We start from the raw sequence: 8,317 nt of genomic DNA, 5'->3' as shown, positions 1-8,317 counted from the left end.
TGTGTGGTGTCCCCATGGCGCAGTATTTGGGATGCTAGCTTGCATTTTTTTGCAAATGAAAGAACTATGAGTTAATGCTTGAAACAAATAAAACCTAAAAGTAAAAAAAAAAAATCTTTGGATTTTGTCTCTACAGTTGTTCTGTTTTCAGCTTAATATTTTGGGGGGCTTTCATTTGTGATGAGAACTTTAAATACTGGGTGGTGTAAATATTAAACAAGTCATTTTTGTAGGAAAAGGAGCTACTACTCACACAGGATTTTAAAATGCTTGACTTGAAAAAAATACTGCCATAGGGATTTTCAATGGATGCAAAGGAATAAAATAATCTCCCCATAAAATCAGTATAATTGCATTTAGTGTTATTAAGATTCAGATATCAAGGGGAAAATAAAACCGGAAAAAAAACTCTGCATCAGTCTATGTCAGTATATCCCACAAGCCCTACACCATATGTTGTTTTAAATTTCCTAAGTCTGCAGGATGGCAGTGCAGTTACACCTAAACAGAGATTTATGGCACTTTAAAGTATAATGGCTAGAAGGATCCAAAAGCTACCGTTTCACATAAATAAGCATTTAGGGAGTTATTTAAGGACTATAAAAACTTCATGATACCTATTACATTCTATTGAGTCAATCACTCTAAGAGTCCCTAAACGCATATTTAAAATACCAGTAACATGTACTTATCTATGTGAGAGACCGAAATTACAGCACATGAGTTATTGTAGGTCGTTGGGCTGAACTCCTACGCTGGTACCGATTTTTGAAGCCCTTTTAGTAGTGTAAAACGGCCCTGCAAACAAATGCACTGCCCCATGCATCGTACCGCTGCAGTGGGGAGCAGCGTGTGGCCCCACTCCAAGCCCTGACCGGGGCACGGACCTCCTTTGTCAGGACCTACAGATGCCTCTGGTCTTGACTAAGAAACATGTCCATTGTGCTCGTCTGGAAACTCTAGACAGCTAAAGGTAAAAAGCGATAAAATTACCTGGCTCCCCTTTTTCACCCTGGTCTCCCTTTGTGTGTTGGGCTCGGGGATGTCACAGAAACCCTGCTTCTCTGGTTTACTGCTGTTTTCCTTCAGTGTGTTTAAGGAAAAAGAAACAGAACAGCCCTCAATAGCCGTGCCGTTGCTAATAGCAGGTGGTGGGATTGTTTGCCTCCTTGTTTCCAGTACCATCTTTCAGGAAAGACGATATTTGTTCAGGGAGGGTCTGAAATGTCAGGCTGGTTGGTGATAGCGACTTGTCCCTTTGGGGTGAGGGTTGTCAGCCCCTCTGCCGGCCGCATGCTGCAGCTGAGGATGTCAAAGCAGCCCAGGAGCCCCCCAAGTGCCACCCTCTGGGACCACTTTGGTGGCTTGTGTCCCCAGCCTGGGTCAGCGGGGACAGGTGCCCCTGCTCCTGGTCCCCATCCCCTACTCCTCCTGGTATCAACAGGAACCGGCTGAATGCAGCACGAGCAAGAGCTTTCCCAGCAAAATGAATGCTTCTAAAAGAAGTAGAGAAGCAATACGCAGTCATGATGCAGTACAAGTACCTCACCTGAAGAATACCTACCAAGGCAGAAACTTCCTTCCCATCCACAAACACGGAGACTGTTGGATTCACAGGAGTAGATGCTAAAATAAAGAAGAAAAACTGCATATATTGTACAGTCCTTAAAGAAGCGCAGAAAGATCTCCACTGCCACTATTTGCAGGACATGTAGAGCAACAGCTGCTTTATTGCAGCTTCCTGGAAATTTATTTTCTGGCTGAAATCTCCTTTTTCATTTTAAATGTATGAAACCCATGAGACAGACCCAGTACCTACTACCTATGAGGCAATGTGCTGCCTTTGTGTTCTTTCATGAGCAAATTCTACAGCTTAAAGTGGCCACTCGATGCTTCGTGATGTATATCCCAGTATTTAATTATTCTGAGATCAAAATAATCCCAAAGGAAATACATCATGCCTATAGCATATTACAAACCAGCAGTTTTATGTATCCAGATTTACAACTGACTGCATTTAAATAGATACCTAACTCGTTCAAAATATTTTTTTCTCTCAGGCTAAATATTCTTCGCCTGTGAATAACCTGGTAGAAATCACAGTGACCCCTATAAACAGTCATGAGCTGTGATATTACCTTTCAAAACTACTCATACTGTGGACTATAAAACTGTATTTTGGATAATATCATGGCAAGGAGATGAACTGTCAGAGTGATTTTATAGGAACATCCAACTTTAAATGAATTTTCTGAACAATTTAAAGAGGCGAGGGCCCTTTCTAGCTTCTGGTGGGTGCAATTAAGAAACCAAAGTGCATTTATGGAGCCAAAGTAAGGAGGAGAGAGGATCAGTGAGTTGGCAGCAGCGCACCTGGAGAAAGATGTGCTGGGGTAGTCGACAGGCTGCTTGGACTGCCTTGAGCACAGGAATTTCTATACCTAAGCACTGTAGTGTGTATGAACTTATATAAATATATATAAAAATAGATATACATGCACATATGTATAAAGGGGAGCATTTCTAGGAAATTTTCCTAATGCATACTGTTGAACTCAAAGAATAAAACGTGCACCAAAACGTTTTATATTGTCTCTAATTTTTTGTACCCTTGGTTGTAATGCCTCATTTGCCTGTTATCTCACTCATCCCACATATCTGCCCTCCCCAAAGTTTTTAGGGGTATATCCCACCATGCCAATGCCTTCTCCTTCCAGCACACACACCTGTATCACCCTCACTCCAACACCAGACTTGGCAGCAATACCGATGCGGCACAGGCATTAGTATTTGGGGCTCTTTCAGGAAATAGGCAGCTTCTTGCTTTTACTTTGCACAGACCCTACAGGCCCATAGAGGCCAGATACCTAAAGTTCAAAACTTGGTCAAAAATTGTGAACCACCATTGTTTAGAAATCCATATGCTAATTTGGGGTTTTTTTTACAAATCAGGAAAGATTTGGCCCTACAGCTGCTGTTGTACTTGGATCAGGTGCAATTATTCTCATATATATAAAGTTCCCATAAAGTTCCACAGACAAATAAAATTGACTTGGCTGGCTGCCATGTTTCTGGAAATTTTTTTACTATTAGAACAGGCAACATTTACCAAAGGTGTATGCTGGGATCGCTAACACAGCAATCGCCTATTAATCAGCAAAGGGCAGGTGTTGTTTTTTAAGAACCTTTACGCCAGCACTGTCAATTAAGCCAAATATTATCAGTTTTCATCTAATTATTTCATGGTGGATCTCTCTAGCTCCATACACCTGCCACTTTCCCTTCTGAGAGACAGAATTTAATTAACATCTACATATCATGCCTACGCACCTTCTTTTTAAAAAAGAGACATAGTATCAAGAAGCAAGTCAGCCACCAATACTGCCAACCTTCATAGTTTTGCCATGAGACTTAGGATATTTACTACTCTTAAAGCTTAATCTCTTAAAAACCCATGATTGCAGAAAATTGTAGAGTTCATTTTAAAAAGTCAGTTCTGAGCCTTGTGTTAAAAAGGCTCAGACCCTAGGAGGTAAATTACAATAATCCCAAATGTAATTATATTTTAACTTTTCCAGTCTCAGCATTTGAGAAGAAATTACTCACAGCTTGTAATATTTAAGGGACACCAACCTGGTAACTACACACTACCTTCTACACAAAAAGATAATAAGCCGTGTTCCTGATTTCTGAGTCAGATTGTGCCCTTGCCAGTATTAAGAAGTATACGTATGAATAGCATCAAGTAAAAAACCGGGATACTAGACTCGGTGGTAGATTCAGCCCTTTCGTAGTCCTCACTACTGGGCTTTTAATTATTGTAGGTTTTAAATACAGTCTATGTTCAAGCTGCAACTGCCCAAGAGATGGCAATGTCTCACTGTCAGACGCAGCCTGTCCACAGCAAAGTGCTTTGCATTAGCAAAAGCTTTTGTCCTACGTTTATTATTCCATAATAAACACTGCAATCATTATCTATTTTAATACTAGGAAATCCAGTCAGCCTGAAACTACTCAAGTTAATAAACATCTGATGAGACAAAGGGCTTATAGATATCCACAAGAGCAAATTTTATTCAGCAGAGAATCTCGTCCTGCTCCTCTGTGGCACAATGTCAACACACAGTGACGCAGACTCATTGGCAGGTTATTTTATATCGGGAGGTATTGCAACACCCCTTGGAAATAAGGAAATGGAAATATCTCCTTTCCTTTAACCCAAATTCTTCTTTCCTCTGGCAAACATATGCTTTGTAATAAAGCAAGGTTACAGAACTTAAAGTCACGGTGTTTTAAAGAGTCATGTGCTGCAACCTTATAATCCTGACAGGAAGCAAAAAATCTGGGAACAAAATTGTCTGTGTGTGTGCTGGACTCAAAAATTGTTGGGAGTTTATAGCATTTACAAAATCAAAAAGCAATGGGGAGGGAGAGAATTGTTTTTTTTCTGACATACAAACTAGATGCAAGGGGTTTTGGATCAACACCAAAGTCAGAGGAATGATTCCCACTGATTTCTTTGGAACAGACGCCTAATACCCATGCAAGGTGAAAATTAACTATCCTAGAAACACAACTCCTCATTTAACAACAGGCGGGAGGCAGTGTGAGAAGAACATCGTGGTTTGGGGCTCATTTCACACCTCGGCACACTCAGAGACAAGCTGCAGAGGCAGCGAGACGCACATCGGGTTTGCATCTCCCAAAAAGCGTAACCACCCATGGTCTCCTCTGCGGCGGCTGCAGTTGCCAGCATGGGGCTGGAAGAGCATCTCTGGGCTCTGCCACAGCTCTGCTGCAGGACTTTCATAAGCAGGAGTAGCTCATGCTCTGCAGGGTTACACTCCCACCCACCAAAGCACCATCCCTCTTTCTCCCACATACTTTTATCCTAATTTCCCCTGACGATCCCCTGAGACGAGCCACCACGCAAACTTCTCCACCTCCTCTGCACCTCACCCAGCAGCAGCAGAGGCGGCAAAAATATCTCCAATGAAGATAGGGGAGTGTATAATAATAATAAATTATAATTATAAATAAATTATAAAACACAGTGTATTTTTTAGATCTTCTGATTAGGGCAGAACAACTTCCTTTCCATCTCTCATAGCAGGCCTTGAAAAGGGAGAAAGGGCGAAACGTGCCTCAGTGGGAAGGATTTCTACGGCAGTAGCTGCTTTTCGCAAGGAGGCAACAGAGCCTGGTTTGGACTCTAAATGTAATGACACGCTTTGCCATATGCCAGAAATATAAAATGTATTTTTACAAGCAGAGCTGAAAGACAAAGAGAGGGTTTCCACATTGGCAGGTGCAGCTGTGAAGAAACGGGGATGACCAGGCAGAAGGTGGGATGCAGAAGGATAATGCAAGAGGTTTCAGAAAACGTGGAGAACTGCTGCTTTAGCCAGAGGCTCATCACAAGAGGGCACTCCAAGTGCTCCCAACAGCCCTGCCCAGGATGATTTTACAGCCCACGCCATCCAAAGATGAAGCACAAGCATCCCGGCCCTAAGCCTTTATCACTCCCACAGACACCAGAGCATCTTCTATAGGTCAATTACAAGATTACAATTATAACAAGAGATCACACGCTTGCTTATACAGACTATTAAACTGGCTGTAGCAATTTAATATTGTCAAAGGGACACATCAAGAACAGAGAGTGATGTGAAAATCTGACTCACGCGGGATTACAGATCCTGCCCAGCCCTTGTACTCAAAGTTAATTAAACTTTTAGCTTTTAATTACTTGTTTTACCTGCTCTTAGAATGCCACCCAGCCCCTGCTCTAGCTGGGGTACAGGCAGAGTTACCCCAACTGGAATTTACCCGGAATACCAGTTAATATTGATATTTAGGAGGACAAGTGATAGGCTGCTTATAAATAACCACAAAATCGCTGTATGCTGTGTGTAAGCAGTTTCACATGCAACATCGTTTCTCACACCAGACCATGGATCTTACCTTGCACAAAATTCCAAAAGAAATTGCACCAGGAGGCTGGATCAGACCCAACCACTGCTGCCACTGCTGCCCCACCAGCCAGCGCCTACACAGCCTTCCCTGCCTTACAGGCACCTTTGCATTAACACTCATGCCCAAAATAGAAGCTGTAGACCGATGGGGCATTCAGTTAAAGCCAAGCAGATAGATAATCCCCCACAAATGGTTGTCACACACACCCCACAGAGGTGATTGCTTTATCCAATCTGCCCTATAATTAGATAAAAGGTTGTTCTCTAATTTGTCAGGTTGACTTTAAATGCAGTTTTGTCAGGAGAATGGCCTGTGACTTTCAACAGGACCACAAGACAAGAGTAACACCAAATTAAGATAATAATAAAGGTTTAGCCAGAGCATCACCTCTGCCCAGCATCCCAGCCTAGGGATGTTTTACAGGAATATTCTGCAAACTCAGGCAAACCAAGCCTTAGGCTTACTCTGGAAGTTTCCTTTCCATTAATCAAGACAGCCTGACAAGCTGGACAAGATCTAAAAAAACATATCCAGATATCTCACTGTTGCAAAAAGAAATGAGTTCGGGCCTGTTGTTTTGTTAGGTTTGCAAGGACATCCTTAGGTCTGCTCAGGTAACCAGGCCTTCAGAGGACCCTGCAGTTGTTTTGCTCCTGCACTTAAAAGTTAAAATACACTTATGCAAAATACGACCACATGAAAGAAAGCGAAATTTCAGACCTTGGCTGTGAGACAGAAGAAGATCTACCATCTGCAGAAGAGAGGTGCAGGCCACGTAGCGGAGTTAATAAAAGCATCACCATGGCACTTTGACATGACTTAGTAAATATTTGACATTCAAAGCTTGCAAATACCCAATGCACACATTGACTATGACACAAACGCAGACAGCTAACAAATTAAGGTCTTTATTTTTAGAACATTCATCCCTTTCTGCCCTCAAAGAGTTGCCTTAATCCCTAACAAGCAGCCTCACAGCCCAGTGGTTTACCTTCCAGGTCAGATGAAGCCTGCATGTGTGAGTGAAATAATAACCAGCAGGAGAGCAGGGGCAGGGGCACTGCAGAAACCTCTGTGCCCGCTGGCAGGAACCCACCCGCGGGCAGCAGCAATGCAGCAGTAACGTGCAGCAATGGGGTCAGGTTGCAGAACGGTGCTCCCCAGCAAGAAAGCGATGGCTACAGAAGTCACTTAAGCTCCTGCTCAAATTCAATATCCATGTGTTGAATCCGAGCCATGCGAGGGAAGGCAAGCTGCAGGAGCTAGCAGAAGGAAACGGGATGGAAATGCACCTGGACAGCCTGCCCCGGTGTGCAATGCAGCCATCCACTGCCGGAAAGAAAACTTGCCTGTTGGCAAATATTTCTGCAGCAGGGTGTGACAGAGCCTAAAGACTCATGAAATATTCAGAGACTATAGTTTTGACTTTATAAATGTTATGCTAGCCTTTATGGCAGGTAAGTGATTTTATTCCTGTCTCAAGGGGGTAATCTGAATGTTTCCTGCAGGAGCGAAAACCAATGCTCAAATCCCCAGTAATAATTAACACAAAACCCCAGAGGTAAAACAAGGAAAGGAGCAGACCTTCCAGAGCACCAACCCCTGGGGAGACAAGGAAACAAGCTCCCTTATTTTTATATACTTTATACAGGTAACAACTTTGGTATGACTTTTACCATGACAAGCACAAGACTCTTAGAGAAGCTTGAGGTTCAAGCAGGTTTGGAGCAAGGGGATGGCAACCCCAAGGAAGGAGAAGGCTAGGCCTCACTTATCCGTGTTACTCATCTTTTATTGTATAGGCCTGGTTTTAAGGCACTGGGAGGGCTTTTGGCTCCTTTTCTCAGGACCTCCATGGCCCTAGGGCCATCCTGAAGCAGGGGCTGTGCTGGTACATGCCAGGGATGAGGGCCGGGGGGATCCACGTCTCAGCCCTGCTGAGCAAACCCACCCACTTCCCAGCATGGCTCTGCAGCCAGCGCACTGACTCGGCTCCCGCAGAGAGGGGCAAATACATGGGAGAGGGAGCGCCCAAACCCGGTGCATCAGCACCTGCCTCCTGGCTCATGGCACGCTGCTGGCAAGGGGTTTAGATGCTTTTTTAAATGTATTTATTTGACCACAGGAAGTCTCTCCCTTTTAAACCCTGGCTGCTCCAGCTGGTCTAGTAGAAAAGTTAACTTTTCTTTTCCTTTTTTTGCTCACTTTCTTTTTGTTCCTGTTTCATTGCTTTGCTTTTCCTTTCTTCCAAGGTGCAAGCCAGCAGGCTTCTCCTGGGTCAGTGAGTGGAGGAGACCAACAGGAGCAGGCAGGTCAGGGAGAAACAGCGGGGGAAGGGAAA

The sequence above is a fragment of the Egretta garzetta genome, unplaced genomic scaffold (assembly GCF_000687185.1).
Source record: "Egretta garzetta isolate BGI_Z169 unplaced genomic scaffold, ASM68718v1 scaffold172, whole genome shotgun sequence".
Taxonomy (NCBI): Eukaryota; Metazoa; Chordata; class Aves; order Pelecaniformes; family Ardeidae; genus Egretta; species Egretta garzetta.
The sequence above is the reverse complement of the archived record's forward strand: the minus strand, read 5'-3'. Positions refer to the sequence as shown.